The sequence below is a fragment of the Scyliorhinus torazame genome, chromosome 27 (genome assembly GCF_047496885.1).
Source record: "Scyliorhinus torazame isolate Kashiwa2021f chromosome 27, sScyTor2.1, whole genome shotgun sequence".
NCBI classification, from domain to species: Eukaryota; Metazoa; Chordata; class Chondrichthyes; order Carcharhiniformes; family Scyliorhinidae; genus Scyliorhinus; species Scyliorhinus torazame.
In genome coordinates, this window is record NC_092733.1 from 42,757,011 (window position 1) to 42,779,674 (window position 22,664).

Genomic DNA, 22,664 nt, shown 5'->3' on the forward strand with positions numbered 1-22,664 from the left:
CCCAGTACTCACCCTCCCCTCCCCGGCACTCGCCCTCTCACCCCGGTACTCCCTCTCTCCTCCCCGGCACTCCCTCTCTCCTCCCCGGCACTCGCCCCCTCCTCCCCGGCATTCGCCTCTTCCTCCCCGGCATTCGCCCCCTCCTCCACGGCACACCACCCTCTCCTCCCCGGTACTCACCCTCTCCTCCCCGGCACTCGCCCCCTCCTCCCCGACACTCGCCCCTTCCTCCCCGGCACTCGCCCTCTCATCCCCGGCACTCGCCCCCTCCTCCCCGGCACTCACCCTCTCCCCTCCCGGCACTCGCCCCCCTCCTCCCCGGCACTCGCCCCCTCCTCCCCGGCACTCGCCCCCTCCTCCCCGGCACTCGACCCTCCTCCCCGGCACTCGACCTTCCTCCCCGGCACTCGACCTCTCCCACCCGGCACTCGCCCTCTACACCCCTGCACTCGCCCCCTCCTCCCCGGCACTCGCCCTCTCCCCCCGGCACTCGCCCCCTCCTCCCCGGCACTCGCCCTCTCCTCCCTGGCACTCGCCCTCTCCCCCCTGCACGCTCCCCCTCTCCCCAGCACTCGCCCTCTCCCTCCGGCACTCGCCCTCTCCTCCACAGCACTCGCCCACTCCTCCCTGACACTCGCCTTCTCCTCCCCGCACTCGCCCTCTCCTCCCCGGCACTCGCCCTCTCCTACCCGGCACTCGCCCTCTCCTCCCCAGCACTCACCCTCTCCCCTCCCGGCACTCGCCCTCTCCTCGCCGGCACTCGCCCCCTCCTCCCCGGCACTCACCCCCTCCTCCCCGGCACTCGCCCCTCCTCCCCGCCACTCGCCCTCTCCCCCCCGGCACTCGCCCACTCCACCCCGGCACTCGCCCCCTCCTCCCCTGCATTTCCCCCTCCTCCCCGGCACACCCCCTCATCCCCGGTACTCACCCTCCCCTCCCCGGCACTCGCCCTCTCACCCCGGCACTCGCCCTCTACCCCCCGGCACTCCCTCTCTCCTCCCCGGCACTCGCCCCCTCCTCCCCGGCACTCGCCCCCTCCTCCCCGGCATTCGCCTCTTCCTCCCCGGCATTCGCCCCCCTCCTCCACGGCACACCACCCTCTCCCCGGTACTCACACTCTCCTCCCCGGCACTCGCCCCCTCCTCCCCGACACTCGCCCCTTCCTCCCCGGCACTCGCCCTCTCATCCCCGGCACTCGCCCCTCCTCCCCGGCACTCACCCTCTCCCCTCCCGGCACTCGCCCCCTCCTCCCCGGCACTCGCCCCTCCTCCCCGGCACTCGCCCCCTCCTCCCCGGCACTCGACCCTCCTCCCCGGCACTCGACCTTCCTCCCGGCACTCGCCCTCTCCCACCCGGCACTCGCCCTCTACACCCCTGCACTCGTCCCCTCCTCCCCGGCACTCGCCCTCTCCCCCCGGCACTCGCCCCCTCCTCCCCGTCACTCGCCCTCTCCTCCCTGGCACTCGCCCTCTCCCCCCTGCACGCTCCCCCTCTCCCCAGCACTCGCCCTCTCCCTCCGGCACTCGCCCTCTCCTCCACAGCACTCGCCCACTCCTCCCTGACACTCGCCTTCTCCTCCCCGCACTCGCCCTCTCCTCCCCGGCACTCGCCCTCTCCTACCCGGCACTCGCCCTCTCCTCCCCAGCACTCGCCCCCTCCTCCCTGGCACCCGCCCCCTCCTCCCCGGCACTCGCATCTCCTCCCTGGCACTCGCCCTCTCCCCTCGGCACTCGACCTCTCCTCACGGCACTCGCGCTCTCCCCCCGGCACTCGCCCCCTCCTCCCCGGCACTCGCCCACCCCTCCCCGGCACACCCCCTCATCCCCGGTACTCACCCTCCCCTCCCCGGCACTCGCCCTCTCACCCCGGCACTCGCCCTCTACCCCCGGCACTCCCTCTCTCCTCCCCGGCACTCGCCCCCTCCTCCCCGGCATTCGCCTCTTCCTCCCCGGCATTCGCCCCCTCCTCCACGGCACACCACCCTCTCCCCGGTACTCACCCTCTCCTCCCCGGCACTCGCCCCCTCCTCCCCGACACTCGCCCCTTCCTCCCCGGCACTCGCCCTCTCATCCCCGGCACTCGCCCCCTCCTCCCCGGCACTCACCCTCTCCCCTCCCGGCACTCGCCCCCTCCTCCCCGGCACTCGCCCCCTCCTCCCCGGCACTCGCCCCCTCCTCCCCGGCACTCGACCCTCCTCCCCGGCACTCGACCTTCCTCCCCGGCACTAGCCCTCTCCCACCCGGCACTCGCCCTCTACACCCCTGCACTCGTCCCCTCCTCCCCGGCACTCGCCCTCTCCCCCCGGCACTCGCCCCCTCCTCCCCGGCACTCGCCCTCTCCTCCCTGGCACTCGCCCTCTCCCCCCTGCACGCTCCCCCTCTCCCCAGCACTCGCCCTCTCCCTCCGGCACTCGCCCTCTCCTCCACAGCACTCGCCCACTCCTCCCTGACACTCGCCTTCTCCTCCCCGCACTCACCCTCTCCTCCCCGGCACTCGCCCTCTCCTACCCGGCACTCGCCCTCTCCTCCCCGGCACTCGCCCACTCCACCCCGGCACTCGCCCACTCCACCCCGGCACTCGCCCACTCCTCCCCGGGACTCACCCTCTCCTCCCTGGTACTCACCCTCTCCTCCCCGGCATTCGCTTTCTCCTCCCCAGCACTCGCCCCCTCCTCCCTGGCACCCGCCCCCTCCTCCCCGGCACTCGCCATCTCCTCCCTGGCACTCGCCCTCTCCCCTCGGCACTCGACCTCTCCTCCCGGCACTCGCGCTCTCCCCCCGGCACTCGCCCCCTCCTCCCCGGCACTCGCCCACCCCTCCCCGGCACTCGCCCTCTCCTCCCCGGCACTCGCACACTCCACCCCGGCACTCGCCCCCTCCTCCCTGACACTCGCCTTCTCCTCCCCAGCGCTCGCCCTCTCCTCCCCGGCACTCGCCCTCTCCTCCCCGGCACTCGCCCTCTCCTCCCCGGCACTCGCCCACTCCACCCCGGCACTCGCCCACTCCACCCCGGCACTCGCCCACTCCACCCGGGCAATCTCCCACTCCACCCCGGCACTCGCCCTCTCCTCACCGGCACACCCCACCCCCCCTCCCCGGTACTCACCCTCTCCTCCCCGGCACTCGTCCCCTCCTCCCCTGCATTCGCCCCCCCTCCCCGGCACTCGCCCCCTCCTCCCCGGCACTCGCCCACTCCACCCCGGCACTCGCCCACTCCACCCCGGCACTCGCCCACTCCACCCCGGCACTCGCCCCCTCCTCCCCTGCATTCGCCCCCTCTTCCTCGGCACACCCCACCCCCCCTCCCCGGTACTCACCCTCTCCTCCCCGGCACTCGCCCCCTCCTCCCCTGCATTCGCCCCCCCCTCCCCGGCACTCGCCCTCTCCTCTCCGGCACTCGGCCCCTCCTCCCCGGCACTCGCCCCCTCCTTCCCGGCACTCGCCCCCTCCTCCCCGGCACTCGCCCTCTCCCCCCGGCACTCACCCTCTCCTCCCTGGCACTCGCCCTCTCCCCCCTGCACTCGCCCCCTCCTCCCCTGCATTCGCCCCCTCCTCCCCGGCACACCCCACCACCCCTCCCCGGTACTCACCCTCCCCTCCCCGGCACTCGCCCTCTCCCCCCGGCACTCGCCCTCTCCCCCCGGCACTCGCCCTCTCCTCCCCGGCACTCGCCCACTCCTCCCCGGCACTCGCCCCCTCCTCCCCGGCTCTCGCCCCCTCCTCCCCGGCACTCGCCCCCTCCTCCCCGGCACTCGCCCCCTCCTCCCCGGCACTCGCCCACCCCTCCCCGGCACTCACCCCCTCCTCCCCTGCGTTCGCCCCCTCCTCCACGGGTCACACCACCCTCCCCTCCCCGGCACTCGCCCTCTCCCCCCGGCACTCGCCCTCTCCCCCCGGCACTCGCCCTCTCCCCCCGGCACTCGCCCTCTCCCCCCGGCACTCGCCCCCTCCTCCCCGGCACTCGCCCCCTCCTCCCCGGCACTCGCCCCCTCCTCCCCGGCACTCGCCCCCTCCTCCCCGGCACTCGCCCCCTCCTCCCCGGCACTGGCGCCCTCCTCCCCGGCACTGGCCCCCTCCTCCCCGGCACTCGCCCTCGCCTCCCTGGCACTCGCCCTCTCCTCCCGGCACTCGCCCCCTCCTCCCCGGCACTCGCCCACCCCTCCCCGGCACTCGCCCTCTCCTCCCCGGCACTCGCACACTCCACCCCGGCACTCGCCCCCTCCTCCCTGACACTCGCCTTCTCCTCCCCAGCGCTCGCCCTCTCCTCCCCGGCACTCGCCCTCTCCTCCCCGGCACTCGCCCTCTCCTCCCCGGCACTCGCCCACTCCACCCCGGCACTCGCCCACTCCACCCCGGCACTCGCCCACTCCACCCGGGCAATCTCCCACTCCACCCCGGCACTCGCCCTTTCCCTCACCGGCACACCCCACCCCCCCTCCCCGGTACTCACCCTCTCCTCCCCGGCACTCGTCCCCTCCTCCCCTGCATTCGCCCCCCCTCCCCGGCACTCGCCCTCTCCTCCCCGGCACTCGCCCCCTCCTCCCCGGCACTCGCCCACTCCACCCCGGCACTCGCCCACTCCACCCCGGCACTCGCCCACTCCACCCCGGCACTCGCCCCCTCCTCCCCTGCATTCGCCCCCTCTTCCTCGGCACACCCCACCCCCCCTCCCCGGTACTCACCCTCTCCTCCCCGGCACTCGCCCCCTCCTCCCCTGCATTCGCCCCCCCCTCCCCGGCACTCGCCCTCTCCTCTCCGGCACTCGCCCCCTCCTCCCCGGCACTCGCCCCCTCCTTCCCGGCACTCGCCCCCTCCTCCCCGGCACTCGCCCTCTCCCCCCGGCACTCACCCTCTCCTCCCTGGCACTCGCCCTCTCCCCCCGGCACTCGCCCCCTCCTCCCCTGCATTCGCCCCCTCCTCCCCGGCACACCCCACCACCCCTCCCCGGTACTCACCCTCCCCTCCCCGGCACTCGCCCTCTCCCCCCGGCACTCGCCCTCTCCCCCCGGCACTCGCCCTCTCCTCCCCGGCACTCGCCCACTCCTCCCCGGCACTCGCCCCCTCCTCCCCGGCTCTCGCCCCCTCCTCCCCGGCACTCGCCCCCTCCTCCCCGGCACTCGCCCCCTCCTCCCCGGCACTCGCCCACCCCTCCCCGGCACTCACCCCCTCCTCCCCTGCGTTCGCCCCCTCCTCCACGGGTCACACCACCCTCCCCTCCCCGGCACTCGCCCTCTCCCCCCGGCACTCGCCCTCTCCCCCCGGCACTCGCCCCCTCCTCCCCGGCACTCGCCCACCCCTCCCCGGCACTCGCCCTCTCCTCCCCGGCACTCGCACACTCCACCCCGGCACTCACCCCCTCCTCCCTGACACTCGCCTTCTCCTCCCCAGCGCTCGCCCTCTCCTCCCCGGCACTCGCCCTCTCCTCCCCGGCACTCGCCCTCTCCTCCCCGGCACTCGCCCACTCCACCCCGGCACTCGCCCACTCCACCCCGGCACTCGCCCACTCCACCCGGGCAATCTCCCACTCCACCCCGGCACTCGCCCTCTCCTCACCGGCACACCCCACCCCCCCTCCCCGGTACTCACCCTCTCCTCCCCGGCACTCGTCCCCTCCTCCCCTGCATTCGCCCCCCCTCCCCGGCACTCGCCCTCTCCTCCCCGGCACTCGCCCCCTCCTCCCCGGCACTCGCCCACTCCACCCCGGCACTCGCCCACTCCACCCCGGCACTCGCCCACTCCACCCCGGCACTCGCCCCCTCCTCCCCTGCATTCGCCCCCTCTTCCTCGGCACACCCCACCCCCCCTCCCCGGTACTCACCCTCTCCTCTCCGGCACTCGCCCCCTCCTCCCCGGCACTCGCCCCCTCCTTCCCGGCACTCGCCCCCTCCTCCCCGGCACTCGCCCTCTCCCCCCGGCACTCACCCTCTCCTCCCTGGCACTCGCCCTCTCCCCCCGGCACTCGCCCCCTCCTCCCCTGCATTCGCCCCCTCCTCCCCGGCACACCCCACCACCCCTCCCCGGTACTCACCCTCCCCTCCCCGGCACTCGCCCTCTCCCCCCGGCACTCGCCCTCTCCCCCCGGCACTCGCCCTCTCCTCCCCGGCACTCGCCCACTCCTCCCCGGCACTCGCCCCCTCCTCCCCGGCTCTCGCCCCCTCCTCCCCGGCTCTCGCCCCCTCCTCCCCGGCACTCGCCCCCTCCTCCCCGGCACTCGCCCCCTCCTCCCCGGCACTCGCCCACCCCTCCCCGGCACTCACCCCCTCCTCCCCTGCGTTCGCCCCCTCCTCCACGGGTCACACCACCCTCCCCTCCCCGGCACTCGCCCTCTCCCCCCGGCACTCGCCCTCTCCCCCCGGCACTCGCCCTCTCCCCCCGGCACTCGCCCTCTCCCCCCGGCACTCGCCCCCTTCTCCCCGGCACTCGCCCCCTCCTCCCCGGCACTCGCCCCCTCCTCCCCGGCACTCGCCCCCTCCTCCCCGGCACTCGTCCCCTCCTCCCCGGCACTCGTTCTCTCCACCCCGGCACTGGCCCCCTCCTCCCCGGCACTGGCGCCCTCCTCCCCGGCACTGGCCCCCTCCTCCCCGGCACTCGCCCTCGCCTCCCTGGCACTCGCCCTCTCCTCCCCGGCACTCGCCCTCTCCTCCCCGGCACTCGCCCTCTCCTTCCCGGCACTCGCCCCCTCCTCCCCTGCATTCGCCCCCCTCCTCCCCGGCACTCGCCCTCTCCTCTCCGGCACTCGCCCCCTCCTCCCCGGCACTCGCCCCCTCCTTCCCGGCACTCACCCTCTCCTCCCCGGCACTCGCCCCCCTCCTCCCCGGCACTCGCTCTAACCCCCCCGGCACTCGCCCTTTCCTCCCCAGCACTCACCCTCTCCCCTCCCGGCACTCGCCCTCTCCTCCCCGGCACTCGCCCCCTCCTCCCCGGCACTCGCCCCCTCCTCCCCGGCACTCACCCCCTCCTCCCCGGCACTCGCCCCTCCTCCCCGCCACTCGCCCTCTCCCCCCCGGCACTCGCCCACTCCACCCCGGCACTCGCCCCCTCCTCCCCTGCATTTCCCCCTCCTCCCCGGCACATCCCCCCATCCCCGGTACTCACCCTCCCCTCCCCGGCACTCGCCCTCTCACCCCGGCACTCGCCCTCTACCCCCGGCACTCCCTCTCTCCTCCCCGGCACTCGCCCCCTCCTCCCCGGCATTCGCCCCTTCCTCCCCGGCATTCGCCCCCTCCTCCCCGGCACTCGCCCCCTCCTCCACGGCACACCACCCTCTCCCCGGTACTCACCCTCTCCTCCCCGGCACTCGCCCCCTCCTCCCCGACACTCGCCCCTTCCTCCCCGGCACTCGCCCTCTCATCCCCGGCACTCGCCCCCTCCTCCCCGGCACTCACCCTCTCCCCTCCCGGCACTCACCCTCTCCCCTCCCGGCACTCGCCCCCTCCTCCCCGGCACTCGCTCCCTCTTCCCCGGCACTCGCTCCCTCCTCCCCGGCACTCGACCCTCCTCCCCGGCACTCGACCTTCCTCCCCGGCACTCGCCCTCTCCCACCCGGCACTCGCCCTCTACACCCCTGCACTCGCCCCCTCCTCCCCGGCACTCGCACTCTCCCCCCGGCACTCGCCCCCTCCTCCCCGGCACTCGCCCTCTCCTCCCCGGCACTCGCCCTCTCCTCCCCGGCACTCGCCCTCTCCTCCCCGGGATTTTTAGGGGGCCGGAGAATTCGGCAGCAGCCGGGGGCGGGATTCACTCCTGTCCCCGGCAATTCTCCGACTCGGCGGGGGCTCGGAGAATCCCGTCCCCTGTATTTTCATAAAGCTTTTGATGAACTCACCAACAGGAGTTTGGTCACAAACTATAGCAATGGGATAGGAGACAAGATACTGACACAGGCTCAGGACTGGTTAACAGGCAGAAAACAGAGAGCGGGAATAAAGGGCCCATTCTGACAGTGACAGCCTCTGACGAGTGGGGCCCACAAGGATCAGTACTCAGGGCCCCAGCTGTTCACAATATAGATCAATGTCACCTTTCCAAGATTGTGGAAGGCACAACATGAGTGGGAATGTGAGTTGTGAGGAAGATGCAAAACTGTTTCAAGGGGATTTGGGCAGATTTGGTGAGTTGGCAAGAACATGGGAGATGGAATATATCGTAGAAAATGTGAGGCGACCATTTTGTGGGAGGAACAGGTGTGTGGGTTATTTCTCAAATGGTGAGAGGTTAGAAAGTGTAGCTGGACAAAGGGACCTGGGAGTCCTCGTCAATAAGGCACTGAGAGCTAGCGTGCATTTACAATGAGCAATTAGGAAGGTAAAGGAATGTTAGACATTATGACCAGAGAATTTGAGTGCAGGAGTCGCAAAGTCTTGCTCCAAATTTCTGGAACTCTGGTTTGACCACACCTGGAGCAGTGTGTGTAGTTTTGGTTCCCTTACCTGAGGAAGGATTTTATTCCCAGAGCTGGAGTTTACCGAAGGTTCACCAGACTTGTTCCCGGGATGTCGGGACTGTCCCTTATGAAGAGAGATTGAGGAAACTGGACATGAAATCGTGACAGTTTTGAAGAATGAGAGAAGGAAAGCCTTAGATTACAAGACCATATAGAGGAACTGGTCAAAGAGACCTGGACAATAGGAGCAGGAGGAGGCCATTCGGCCCCTCGAGCTGCTCCGCCAGTCATTATGATGGTGGCTGATCACCCAACTCAATAGCCTAATCCCGCTTCCCCCCCGTGTCCTTTGATCCCCTTCGCCATCAGAGCGATATCGAGCTGCTTTTTGAAAACATCAATGTTTTGGCCTCAACTACTTCCTGTGGTAACGGATTCCACAGGCCGACCACTCTCCGGGCGAAGGTATTTCTCCTCATCTCTGTCCAAAATGGTCGATGCCGCAGGACCAGGATGTGCTGAGGGTTTTGGCCAAGGATGGTATCAGGACTAGTATCGGCTTGGAGGGCTGAAGGGCCTGTTCCTGTGCTATGTTGTTCTTTGTATCCTCAGACTGTGACCCCTGGTTCACCCCCACCATCGGGAACATCCTTCCTGCATCTACCCTGTCCAGTCCTGGTTGAATTTTATCGGTTTCTATGAGGCCCCCCCTTATTCTTCTGCACTCCAGCGAAGACAATCCTAACCGACTCAATCCTCCTCATACGCCCATCCTGCTAGGCCAGGGGACAGTCTGGTTAGATGGGCAGAACAGCGGCAAATGGAATTTAACCCTGAAAAGTGCGAGGTGATGCCTATTGGGAGGACTAAGCTGGGAAGGGAACATACAATGAATGGGAAGAACATAGAACATAGAACATAGAACAATACAGCGCAGTACAGGCCCTTCGGCCCACGATGTTGCACCGAAACAAAAGCCATCTAACCTACACTATGCCATTATCATCCATATGTTTATCCAATAAACTTTTAAATGCCCTCAATGTTGGCGAGTTCACTACTGTAGCAGGTAGGGCATTCCACGGCCTCACTACTCTTTGCGTAAAGAACCTACCTCTGACCTCTGTCCTATATCTATTACCCCTCAGTTTAAAGTTATGTCCCCTCGTGCCAGCCATATCCATCCGCGGGAGAAGGCTCTCACTGTCCACCCTATCCAACCCCCTGATCATTTTGTATGCCTCTATTAAGTCTCCTCTTAACCTTCTTCTCTCCAACGAAAACAACCTCAAGTCCATCAGCCTTTCCTCATAAGATTTTCCCTCCATACCAGGCAACATCCTGGTAAATCTCCTCTGCACCCGCTCCAAAGCCTCCACGTCCTTCCTATAATGCGGTGACCAGAACTGTACGCAATACTCCAAATGCGGCCGTACCAGAGTTCTGTACAGCTGCAACATGACCTCCCGACTCCGGAACTCAATCCCTCTACCAATAAAGGCCAACACTCCATAGGCCTTCTTCACAACCCTATCAACCTGGGTGGCAACTTTCAGGGATCTACGTACATGGACACCTAGATCCCTCTGCTCATCCACACTTTCAAGAACTTTACCATTAGCCAAATATTCCGCATTCCTGTTATTCCCTCCAAAGTGAATCACCTCACACTTCTCTACATTAAACTCCATTTGCCACCTCTCAGCCCAGCTCTGCAGCTTATCTATATCCCTTTGTAACCTGCTACATCCTTCCACACTATCGACAACACCACCGACTTTAGTATCGTCTGCAAATTTACTCACCCACCCTTCTGCGCCTTCCTCTAGGTCATTGATAAAAATGACAAACAACAACGGCCCCAGAACAGATCCTTGTGGTACTCCACTTGTGACTGTACTCCATTCTGAACATTTCCCATCAACCACCACCCTCTGTCTTCTTTCAGCTAGCCAATTTCTGATCCACATCTCTAAATCACCCTCAATCCCCAGCCTCCGTATTTTTTGCAATAGCCTACCGTGGGGAACCTTATCAAACGCTTTGCTGAAATCCATATACACCACATCAACTGCTCTACCCTCGTCTACCTGTTCAGTCACCTTCTCAAAGAACTCAATAAGGTTTGTGAGGCATTATCTACCCTTCACAAAGCCATGCTGACTATCCCTGATCATATTATTCCTATCTAGATGATTATAAATCTTGTCTCTTATAATCCCCTCCAAGACTTTACCCACTACAGACGTGAGGCTCACCGGTCTATAGTTGCCGGGGTTGTCTCTGCTCCCCTTTTTGAACAAAGGGACCACATTTGCTATCCTCCAGTCCTCTGGCACTATTCCTGTAGCCAATGATGACATAAAAATCAAAGCCAATGGTCCAGCAATCTCTTCCCTGGCCTCCCAGAGAATCCTAGGATGAATCCCATCAGGTCCCGGGGACTTATCTATTTTCAGCCTGTCCAGAATTGCCAACACCTCTTCCCTACGTACCTCAATGCCATCTATTTTATTAGCCTGGGGCTCAGCATTCTCCTCCACAACATTATCTTTTTCCTGAGTAAATACTGACGAAAAATATTCATTTAGTATCTCGCCTATCTCTTCAGACTCCACACACAATTTCCCATCCCTGTCCTTGACTGGTCCTACTCTTTCCCTAGTCATTCGCTTATTCCTGACATACCTATAGAAAGCTTTTGGGTTTTCCTTGATCCTTCCTGCCAAATACTTCTCATGTCCCCTCCTTGCTCGTCTTAGCTCTCTCTTTAGATCCTTCCTCGCTACCTTGTCACTATCCATCGCCCCAACCGAAACTTCACACCTCATCTTCACATCGGCCTCCTTCTTCCTCTTAACAAGAGATTCCACTTCCTTGGTAAACCACGGTTCCCTCGCTCGACGCCTTCCTTCCTGTCTGACCGGTACATACTTATCAAGAACACGCAGTAGCTGATCCTTGAACAAGCCCCACTTATCCAGTGTGCCCAACACTTGCAGCCTACTTCTCCACCTTATCCCCCCCAAGTCACGTCTAATGGCATCATAATTGCCCTTCCCCCAGCTATAACTCTTGCCCTGCGGTGTATACTTATCCCTTTCCATCATTAACGTAAACGTCACCGAATTGTGGTCACTGTCCCCAAAGTGCTCTCCTACCTCCAAATCCAACACGTGGCCTGGTTCATTACCCAAAACCAAATCCAACGTGGCCTCGCCTCTTGTTGGCCTGTCAACATATTGTTTCAGGAAACCCTCCTGCACACACTGTACAAAAAACGACCCATCTATTGTACTCGAACTATATCTTTTCCAGTCAATATTTGGAAAGTTAAAGTCTCCCATAATAACTACCCTGTTACTTTCGCTCTTATCCAGAATCATCTTCGCCATCCTTTCCTCTACATCCCTAGAACTATTAGGAGGCCTATAAAAAACTCCCAACAGGGTGACCTCTCCTTTCCTGTTTCTAACTTCAGCCCATACTACCTCGGAAGAAGAGTCCCCATCTAGCATCCTCTCCGCCACCGTAATACTGCTCTTGACTAGCAGCGCCACACCTCCCCCTCTTTTGCCTCCTTCTCTGAGCTTACTAAAACACCTAAACCCCGGAACCTGCAACATCCATTCCTGTCCCTGCTCTATCCATATCTCCGAAATGGCCACAACATCGAAGTCCCAGGTACCAACCCATGCTGCCAGTTCCCCTACCTTGTTTCGTATACTCCTGGCATTGAAGTAGACACACTTCAAACCACCTACCTGAACACTGGTCCCCTCCTGCGACGTCAAATCTGTGCTCCTGACCTCTATACTCTCATTCTCCCTTACCCTAAAACTACAATCCAGGTTCCCATGCCCTGCTGCATTAGTTTAAAACCCCCCAAAGAGCACTAACAAATCTCCCCCCCAGGATATTTGTGCCCCTCAGGTTCAGATGTAGACCATCCTGTCTGTAGAGGTCCCACCTTCCCCAGAAAGAGCCCCAGTTATCCAGAAATCTGAATCCCTCCCGCCTGCACCATCCCTGTAGCCACGTGTTTAAATGCTCTCTCTCCCTATTCCTCATCTCACTAGCACGTGGCACGGGCAACAACCCAGAGATAACAACTCTGTTTGTTCTAGTTCTGAGCTTCCATCCTAGCTCCCTGAAAGCCTGCCTGACATCCTTGTCCCCTATCCTACCTATGTCGTTAGTGCCAATGTGGACCACGACTTGGGGCTGCTCCCCCTCCCCCCTAAGGACCCGGAAAACACGATCCGAGACATCACGTACCCTTGCACCAGGGAGGCAACATACCAAACGTGAGTCTCTCACGCTCCCACAAAATCTCCTATCTGTGCCCCTGACTATAGAGTCCCCAATTACTAATGCTCTGCTCCTCTCCCCCCTTCCCTTCTGAGCAACAGGGACAGACTCCGTGCCAGAGGCCCGTACCCCATGGCTTACCCCTGGTAAGTCGTCCCCCCCACAAGTATCCAAAGCGGTATACTTGTTTCTCAGGGGAACGACCGCAGGGGATCCCTGCACTGACTGTTTTTTCCCAGTCCCTCTTACAGTTACCCACCTATCTCCAATCTTTGGTGTAACTAATTCCCTGAAGCTGCTATCTATGACCCCTTCTGCCTCCCGAATGATCCGAAGTCCTTCCAACTCCAGCTCCAGTTCCCTAACTCGGTCTTGGAGGAGCTGGAGATGGCAGCACTTCCTGCAGGTAAAATCAGCAGGGACACTAACTGCATCCCTCACCTCAAACATCCTGCAGGAGGAACATTGCACTCCCTTCCCTGCCATTCCTCTAACTTTCTACCAAGATCTGGCTAACAACTAAATTAAATTTTTTATTAAAAATAATAATAATATAATAAAATATGGTACTTACCTCAGACCATTGGGTTTTATTATTAGGTTAGAGGAGGAGGGCGGGTGGGAGACACTACACGTGTAGTGTCTCGGGTTTCCTCTCCACCAGAATTTATTGGTGAGGGTCTTCCCAGACTTCCGAGGGTCGACTTCCTGTTCCCGCCTAAAACACTAATTTAAAAAAAAAAATTCTCTCAGCTCCTGCTGAAATTGACTAACCAGCCAGCTCCACTCCCGCCGAAATCGACTGGCCTGGCCCTGCAAAGACAAGTGCTTTTAAAGGACAGACTTACCTCCCAGCAACCACTTCCGCACTGCTCCCGCTGAAACTGACTCACCAGCTGTTCTCCCGCCGAAATCGACTGGCCTGCCCCTGCAAAGACAAGTGCTTTTAAAGGACAGACCTCAGGAAGTACAGAGGGATCTGGGTGTGCAGGTCCATATGTCCCTGAAGGTGGTTTACAAGGTCTATGGGATACCTGCCGTTATTAACCCAGGCACTGAATACAAGAGCGGGGAGGTTATGCTGGGACTGTATAAAACGCTGGTTAGGTCACAGCTAGAGGATTGTGTACAGTTCTGGTCACCACACTATAGCAGTGAGTGCATTAGAGAGGGTGCAGGGGAGACTGACCAGGATGTTGCCCAGGCTGCAATGTTTCAGCTATCGAGAGAGACTGGAGCGGCTGGGAATGTTTCCTCTGGAGCAGAGAGGGCTGAGGAGGGAGCTGAGCGATTTGGACAGAATTATGAGGGACAGGGACAGGGTGGATAGGGAGGTACTTTTCCCCTTAGTTGAGGGGTAACCAGGGGGCAGCGATTTAAGGTAAGGGGCCGGAGATTTAGAGGGGATTTGAGGGAAAACCTTTTCATCCAGGTGGGAATTTGACTGAGCTCTCACTGCAATCTAAACCAGACTGAAATGGAGAGACAGGGTCGATGCGGCGGAGCTCGTTCCCCTGGTCGGCGAATTCTGAACCACGGGGCAAAAACCCCAAATAAGGAGAAGCCAATTAGGGCCGAGGGGGAGAGAGGTTTTAAAAATGATAAAACCCCAGGGTTGTTTGGAATTCTCGATCCCAGAGGCCTGTGGAAGCTGAGTCACTGAGGATATTTCAGAAACATGGAGATAGGGACTCGGATGAAGGGGCTGAATGTCTGCTCACTAACTTTGCTGACGACACAATGATAGGAAGGACAGTAAATTGTGAAGAGAACGTAAGGAGGGTGTAAAGGGACAGCGAGAGGGTAAATGTGGGGAAAATGGATATAACTTGGGAAAGTGGGAAAGTGTCCAGTTTGGCAGGAAGAATAAAAGGGAAGCTGATTTTGGAAACGGTGCGAGATTGCAGAGCTCTGAGGTACAGAGGGATCTGGGGGTCCCAGTGCATGGATCACAAAAGAGGCCCTGGGGGTCGGGTTTGGGGAATACCATGTTGGGGGGCTTACTGAGGGGTCAGGAGGATGTGGACTGTCACGTGTGGGGACCTGGGTAGGGGTCACATTTAAATGATAGCGGAGGCTGTTTTACCGCCTCTCTCTCATTTGCTGAATTCTAGTTCGGGTTTGAAGTGGAGTTTGGTGTTTGTGGAGAAGAATATAAAATACTCAGCATGTCTGGCAGTGTCTGTGGACAGGAACAGAGTTAACCTTGTCGGCTTCTGGCCCTCGGATGACAACAGTTCCTCAATCTGCAAGGCTCTCTGTTCCTCGCTCCACAGATGCTCCCAGATGTACTGGGTCTTTCCAGAAGCTTCTGCAATGACTTCAGATTCCCGGCACTTTCTTTATTTTGCTTTGATGTTGGGATTTTGTCCTCACTCATTCTCCCACCTTTGTGTCTCTTATTTCCAGGTGAAGCTGTCATACCAACTCTGCCACCCACGCCAGAGACCACTGTGCCAACCACGCCAGAGACCACTGTGCCACCTACGCCAGAGACCACTCTGCCACAAATTGCATCTTCAATGATTGTCCCAAATCCAACATCACCAGCGCCAGGTAACAGCATCCGGAGGGGTTTTAAACTCAAACTTCACCCGGAAAACTCCCGGAGCAATCATCAAATCTCCAACTGAGAGAGTGGCTTTTATTACTCTGCAGGGAGTGAGTGAGGGAATGGGATGGAGTGAGTGAGTGAGGGGAGTGGGATGGAGTGAGTGAGGGAGGGGAGTGGGATGGAGTGAGTGAAGGAGTGGGACTGGGATGGAGTGAGTGAGGGAGGGGAGTGGGATGGAGTATCTCTCTCTTTCACACACATTCTCTCGATCTCTGCTGTATATCTTTCTCTCACATTCATTCTCTCTGCTGTATTTCTCTCTCACACTCATTCTCTCTATCTTGCTGTATTTCTCTCTCTCACACATTCATTCTCTCTATCTTGCCGTCTCTCGCTCTCACACACACATTCTCTCTATCTTGCTGTATTTCTCTCTCTCTCTCACACATTCTCTCTATCTTGCTGTATCTCTCTCTCTCACACACATACTCTCTATCTTGCTGTATTTCTCTCTCTCTCACACATTCTCTCTATCTTGCTGTATTTCTCTCTCTCTCACACACATTCTCTCTATCTTGCTGTATCTCTCTCTCTCACACACATTCTCTCTATCTTGCTGTATCTCTCTCTCTCTCACATTCTCTCTATCTTGCTGTATCTCTCTCTCTCATACACATACTCTCTATCTTGCTGTATCTCTCTCTCACACACATTCTCTCTATCTTGCTGTATTTCTCTCTCTCACACATTCTCTCTATCTTGCTGTATCTCTCTCTCTCTCACACATTCTCTCTATCTTGCTGTATTTCTCTCTCTCACACATACTCTCTATCTTGCTGTATCTCTCTCTCTCACACACATTCTCTCTATCTTGCTGTATCTCTCTCACACATTCTCTCTATCTTGCTGTATCTCTCTCACACACATTCTCTCCATCTTGCTGTATCTCTCTCTCTCACACACATTCTCTCTATCTTGCTGTATCTCTCACACACATTCTCTCTATCTTGCTGTATCTCTCTCTCTCTCACACATTCTCTCTATCTTGCTGTATCTCTCTCTCTCACACACATTCTCTCTATCTTGCTGTATCTCTCACACACATTCTCTCTATCTTGCTGTATCTCTCTCTCACACACATTCTCTCTATCTTGCTGTATCTCTCTCTCTCACACACATTCTCTCTATCTTGCTGTATCTCTCTCTCTCACACACATTCTCTCTATCTTGCTGTATCTCTCTCTCTCACACACATTCTCTCTATCTTGCTGTATCTCTCACACACATTCTCTCTATCTTGCTGTATTTCTCTCTCTCACACATTCTCTCTATCTTGCTGTATCTCTCTCTCTCACACATTCTCTCTATCTTGCTGTATTTCTCTCTCACACATTGTCTCTATCTTGCTGTATCTCTCTCTCTCTCTCTCACACATTCTCTCTATCTTGCTGTATTTCTCTCTCACACATTCTCTCTATCTTGCTGTACTTCTCTCTCACACATTGTCTCTATCTTGCTGTATCTCTCTCTCTCTCTCACACATTCTCTCTATCTTGCTGTATCTCTCTCTCTCACACACATTCTCTCTATCTTGCTGTATCTCTCTCTCACACACATTCTCTCTATCTTGCTGCATCTCTCTCTCTCCTGTGACAGGGAGGAGGGCGAGAGCAACAGCAATTGAAGGAGGAACAAAGAGTGACAGGCGAGGTACAGATTTTGGATTGACGAGGATTATCGGGAAGACAGGAAAGTGGTGTTAGATCCACAATGACCAGCCCTGATTGGGCAGAGCCGTCCTGATGGACTCGATGATCTCGCTCATATTCCTGATGTTTTTATTAGTTTGGACAGGAGTTGGGAGGATGTGACACAGAGAGTAGAAAGTAGAAACTATATCGAGATAGAGAGAGTGTGAACCAGATATGGAGTGAAATGAAAAATGAAATGAAAATCGCTTATTGTGACAAGTAGGCTTCAAATGAAGTTACTGTGAAAAGCCCCTAGTCGCCACATCCCGGCGCCTGCTCCGGGAGGCTGGTACGGGAGAGGAAAGAGGCAATGGTAACATTGAGGGGGAAACATGAAATAGAGGGAAGAATGGCCAGGCCCCAGTACCTCCTGGGAGCTGGGCTCAGTGAGTTTAACCTTCTAAAGCTGTGATTGTTGTCTTTAGGAATGGGTGGCAAACAGTTTCAACTGGTGATCATATTGCTCATTGCTGGGAGACTTTGATCCTGACTCGATGCAGAAAATCATTCTGGAGGTGAGAAACTGTTTCGAGATTAAATATTGACACCAACACCTGCCTCTCACTGTCTGGATTCAGAGATCAGGAGCCGTCACCTCACATACAGCAGCTCCACCCCCCCTCTGGCCACCCTCCTATCACCCAGACAACCCTCCTGTCCCACGGAACAGGTTCGATGGGCTGAATGGCCTCCTCCTGTTCCTGTCTTGGTGTCTGAGCCTCGACAGTGTCGCTGAAGCAGGGGCTTTGTCACAGTCCAGTCCCATTCGGCCGATCTCCTCATACAAGGGGCAGACTCACATTGCACTGCTGTCCCCGAGATCACCTCTCTCTGTATCTTTCCCTCTCTCTCTCTCTGTATCTTTCCCTCTCTCTCTGTCTCTCTGTCTCAGCATCTTTCCCAATCTCTCTCTCTCTGTCTCTGTATCTTTCCCTCGCTCTCTCTCTCTCTGTCTCTGTATCTTTCCCTCGCTCTCTCTCTGTCTCTGTATCTTTCCCTCGCTCTCTCTCTCTCTGTCTCTGTATCTTTCCCTCGCTCTCTCTCTCTCTCTCTCTGTATCTTTCCCTCACACTCTCTCTGTATCTTTCCCTCGCTCTCTCTCTCTGTCTGTATCTTTCCCTCGCTCTCTCTCTCTCTGTCTCTGTATCTTTCCCTCGCTCTCTCTCTCTCTCTCTCTGTATCTTTCCCTCACACTCTCTCTGTATCTTTCCCTCGCTCTCTCTCTCTGTCTGTATCTTTCCCTCGCTCTCTCTCTCTCTGTCTCTGTATCTTTCCCTCGCTCTCTCTCTCTCTCTCTCTGTATCTTTCCCTCACACTCTCTCTGTATCTTTCCCTCGCTCTCTCTCTCTGTCTCTATATCTTTCCCTCCCTCTCTCTCTGTCTCTGCATCTTTCCCTCGCTCTCTGTCTCTGTATCCTTCCCTCACTCTCTCTCTCTGTCTCTGTGTCTTTCCCTCTCTCTCTGTCTCTGTATCTTTCCCTCGCTCTCTCTCTCTCTCTCTGTCTGTCTCTGCATCTTTCCCTCACTCTCTCTCTCTGTCTCTGTATCTTTCCCTCGCTCTCTCTCTCGGTCTCAGCATCTTTCCCTCTCCTCTCTCTCTCTGTCTCTGTATCTTTCCCTCGCTCTCTCTCTCGGTCTCAGCATCTTTCCCTCTCCCTCTCTCTCTCTGTCTCTTTATCTTTCCCTCGCTCTCTCTCTCTCTGTCTCAGCATCTTTCCCTCTCCCTCTCTCTGTCTCTGTATCTTTCCCTCGCTCTCTCTCTCTGTCTCTGTATCTTTCCCTCCCTCTCTCTCTCGGTCTCTGTATCTTTCCCTCATTCTCTCTCTCTGTATCTTTCCCTCGCTCTCTCTCTCTGCCTCTGTATCGTTCCCTTTCCCTCTCTCTGTCCCTGTATCTTTCCCCCGCTCTCTCTCTCTCTCACTCCCTCTGTCCCTGTATCTTTCCCTTCCGCATCCGCCACAGTCTCCACCATGGCGGAGGCGGAAGAGACTCCCTCCACTGCGCATGCGTGGGAAACTCAGCGGCCGCTAACGCTCCCGCGCATGCGCCGCATTTCCGCGCCAGCTGGCGGGGCACCAAACGCCATTTCCGCGCCAGCTGGCGGGGCGGAAATCCCTCCGGCGCCGGCCTAGCCCCTCAATGTTGGGGCTCGGCCCCCAAAGATGCGGTGCATTCCGCACCTTTAAGATTGGCGCCGGTTTTGGCGCCAGTCGGCGGACATCGCGCCGTTGGGGGAGAATTTCGCCCATTGGCAGCAAATTCCCCCGTTCCTCACACCCTGAGCCGTTCCAGCCAGTGATTGGCAGTGAAGGTGACTTTTTGTCCCCAAACTCTACCCCCCCCCCTCACTGCAATATCAACCATGTCTCCCCCCCTCACTGCAATATCAACCATGTCTCCCCCCCTCACTGCAATATTAACCATGTCTCCCCCCTCTCACTGCAATATTAACCATGTCTCCCCCCTCACTGCAATATTAACCATGTCTCCCCCCCCTCACTGCAATATTAACCATGTCTCCCCCCCCTCACTGCAATATTAACCATGTCTCCCCCCCCTCACAGCAATATTAACCATGTCTCCCCCCTTCACTGCAATATTAACCATGTCTCCCCCCCCTCACTGCAATATTAACCATGTCTCCCCCCCCCTCACTGCAATATTAACCATGTCTCCCCCCCTCACTGCGATATTAACCATGTCTCCCCCCCCCTCACTGCAATATTAACCATGTCTCCCCCCCCTCACTGCAATTTTAACCATGTCCCCCCCCCTCACTGCAATATTAACCATGTCCCCCCCCCTCACTGCAATATTAACCATGTCTCCCCCCTCACTGCAATATTAACCATGTCTCCCCCCCCTCACTGCAATATTAACCATGTCTCCCCCCCCTCACTGCGATATTAACCATGTCTCCCCCCCCCCTCACTGCAATATTAACCATGTCTCCCCCCCCTCACTGCAATATTAACCATGTCTCCCCCCCCTCACTGCAATATTAACCATTTCTCCCCCCTCACTGCAATATTAACCATGTCTCCCCCCCTCACTGCAATATTAACCATGTCTCCCCCCCTCACTGCAATATTAACCATGTCTCCCCCCCCTCACTGCAATATTAACCATGTCTCCCCCCCCTCACTGCAATATTAACCATGTCTCCCCCCCCCTCACTGCAATATTAACCATGTCTCCCCCCCCCTCACTGTAATATTAACCATGTCTCCCCCCCCCCCTCACTGCAATATTAACCATTTCTCCCCCTCTCACTGCAATATTAACCATTTCTCCCCCCCCTCACTGCAATATTAACCATTTCTCCCCCCTCACTGCAATATTAACCATGTCTCCCCCCCCCTCACTGCAATATTAACCATGTCTCCCCCCCCTCACTGTAATATTAACCATGTCTCCCCCCCCTCACTGCAATATTAACCATTTCTCCCCCCCCCTCACTGTAATATTAACCATGTCTCCCCCCCCTCACTGCAATATTAACCATGTCTCCCCCCCCTCTCACTGCAATATTAACCATTTCTCCCCCTCTCACTGCAATATTAACCATTTCTCCCCCCCCTCACTGCAATATTAACCATTTCTCTCCCCCCTCACTGCAATATTAACCATTTCTCCCCCCCCTCACTGCAATATTAACCATTTCTCCCCCCTCACTGCAATATTAACCATGTCTCCCCCCCCCTCACTGCAATATTAACCATGTCTCCCCCCCCCTCACTGCAATATTAACCATGTCTCCCCCCCCCCTCACTGCAATATTAACCATGTCTCCTGTCTGCGATGTAGCTGCAGCTGTCGTTCAGGGAACGATTCCCGGACCTGAAGCTTCATTTGAGTCTGGGAGAAAGTTAGCTCTGGGCTGTGGCTGCTCCAGAAGATTGACGGTGATGGATCGTACCAGTGAGCACCTGGTCACCTGTGCGTTTACAGCTTCGCTCAGTAATAGCCCTGCCTTACAGCGTGACGCAGCGAGCAAAGGGTTAATCGCTCGCTGTGTGTTAATCTTACATTGCGATTGATTCTTCTTCATATTAGGGAATGTGGGAGCTTTTAGTTTTGGCTTTGTGGAATAGGGAAGTATAACCTCCATTTGGAAGTCCTGACCACTGGGCTGTGGGACAGAGACTGACCCCAAATGACCCTTTTTAACCTTCTGCTTAACGAGAGGATTTTATAAAGATCTGTGTCCAGTTGCTGAATTCCGAGATTTGTCAGCACCGGGAATGGGTGTCCAGACAACAGTGAATCCCAGCACAATCTCTGGGTAGAGATCATCCATTCCCTCAGGGTTCCTCGACAATGGTGTTGTTGGGACAGAATAAAATCCAGCGTTCTTGTTTCCTTCACAGAAACACATTCTGTTGAGCAAAGTGAAATATTTGATAACTGATCCCAGGAGCTCAATGAAACAAGGGAGGGAATCAGCTTTTCCGATATGTGGTGGGTCCAATCAGATGCTCCTTATCTGGAGGAGCGATATTCCTGATGGAGCAGAGAGCAATGTGTTCCCACATTCACTCGTGTCAACCAATAGACCCGGTGAAAATGTCCTGTTGGTCACAACTCTGCAGCGTGAAGCTGGCAAACCGCTGGTGTGAGCGAGACATGGTCAGGACTAATATCAGGGAAACTCCTGCAGACACTGAACTCTCAGCTAGTCAGGCAGCGGCTGTGGAGAAACCCCAGATCATGTTTCAGCTCAATGCTTTGGCTCCTGACCCTGAAAGAGTAACTGGGATTCTCTCCACAGTTACTGCCTGACCGGCTCTGCATTTACAGCTCGCTGGGTTTTCTCTTGTTTCTGTCACACAATCAGGTCTGTGAGCTTCCCATTAATGGACTTTCACAGACACAAACCTGGGGTCAAAAAGGTCTCGAATGAAGCAGTCGACTGTCCTGAGGATCTGGATTGTGGAGAGTTTGTTTCACTGAATATTCAGCTGGGAAGTGTAACATGTCGGAGTTCCTCACCATCACATGTGGGCTGATCGGTTCAGCGGGTGTTTCAATGTTATTGCATGAAGTGTGTGCTCAATAAATCTATAACTGCTTGACCACAATGTGTGAAAGGTGTTTCTTTTGGAGAAATGTGCAGATGATCTGATTCAGAGTGAAAACCATCCTGGTCCAGATTGAAACTCATTCTGACGCTGAGACTGATGTTTGGCTTGTTTCTCCGAGTGGGATCTTTCTGTTCCTCTGTCCTCCACCCGCTTCACCTTCCTCTCTCTGCTTCACTCTGACCACGTCCACTGTCCCTGGCTCCTTCACGTGCAAGAAGTGTGTCCAGTTGCAGCTCCTGTTAGGCCGCTTGACGGCTCTGGAGCTGCGGATGGACTCACTTTGGAGCATCCGCGATGCTGAGGACGTCGTGGATAGCACGTTTAGCGAGTTGGTCACACCGCAGGAGAAAGGTACTGAGGGAGATAGTAAATGGGTGACCAAAAGACAGAGCAAGAGTAGGAAGGCAGTGCAGGTGTCCTCTGCGGTCATCTCCCTGCAAAACAGATATACCGCTTTGGATACTGTTGGGGGAGATGGCTCACCAGGGGAAGGCAGCAGCAGCCAGGTTCATGGCACCGTGGCTGGCTCTGCTGCGCAGCTGGGCAGGAAGAAGAATGGCAGGGCTAGAGTGATAGGGGACT

General features: G+C 58.1%; 1 long non-coding RNA gene across 1 annotated transcript; it reads left to right on the forward strand.

Annotated features, from left to right (window-relative positions):
- Positions 1 to 15,099: 15,099 nt before the first annotated feature.
- Positions 15,100 to 22,079, forward strand: LOC140403371 (uncharacterized). The gene is made up of 3 exons (XR_011938286.1): positions 15,100 to 15,249; positions 17,424 to 17,513; positions 20,806 to 22,079. It is a non-coding gene; the product is annotated as an uncharacterized lncRNA (long non-coding RNA).
- The last annotated feature ends 585 nt before the right edge of the window (positions 22,080 to 22,664 follow it).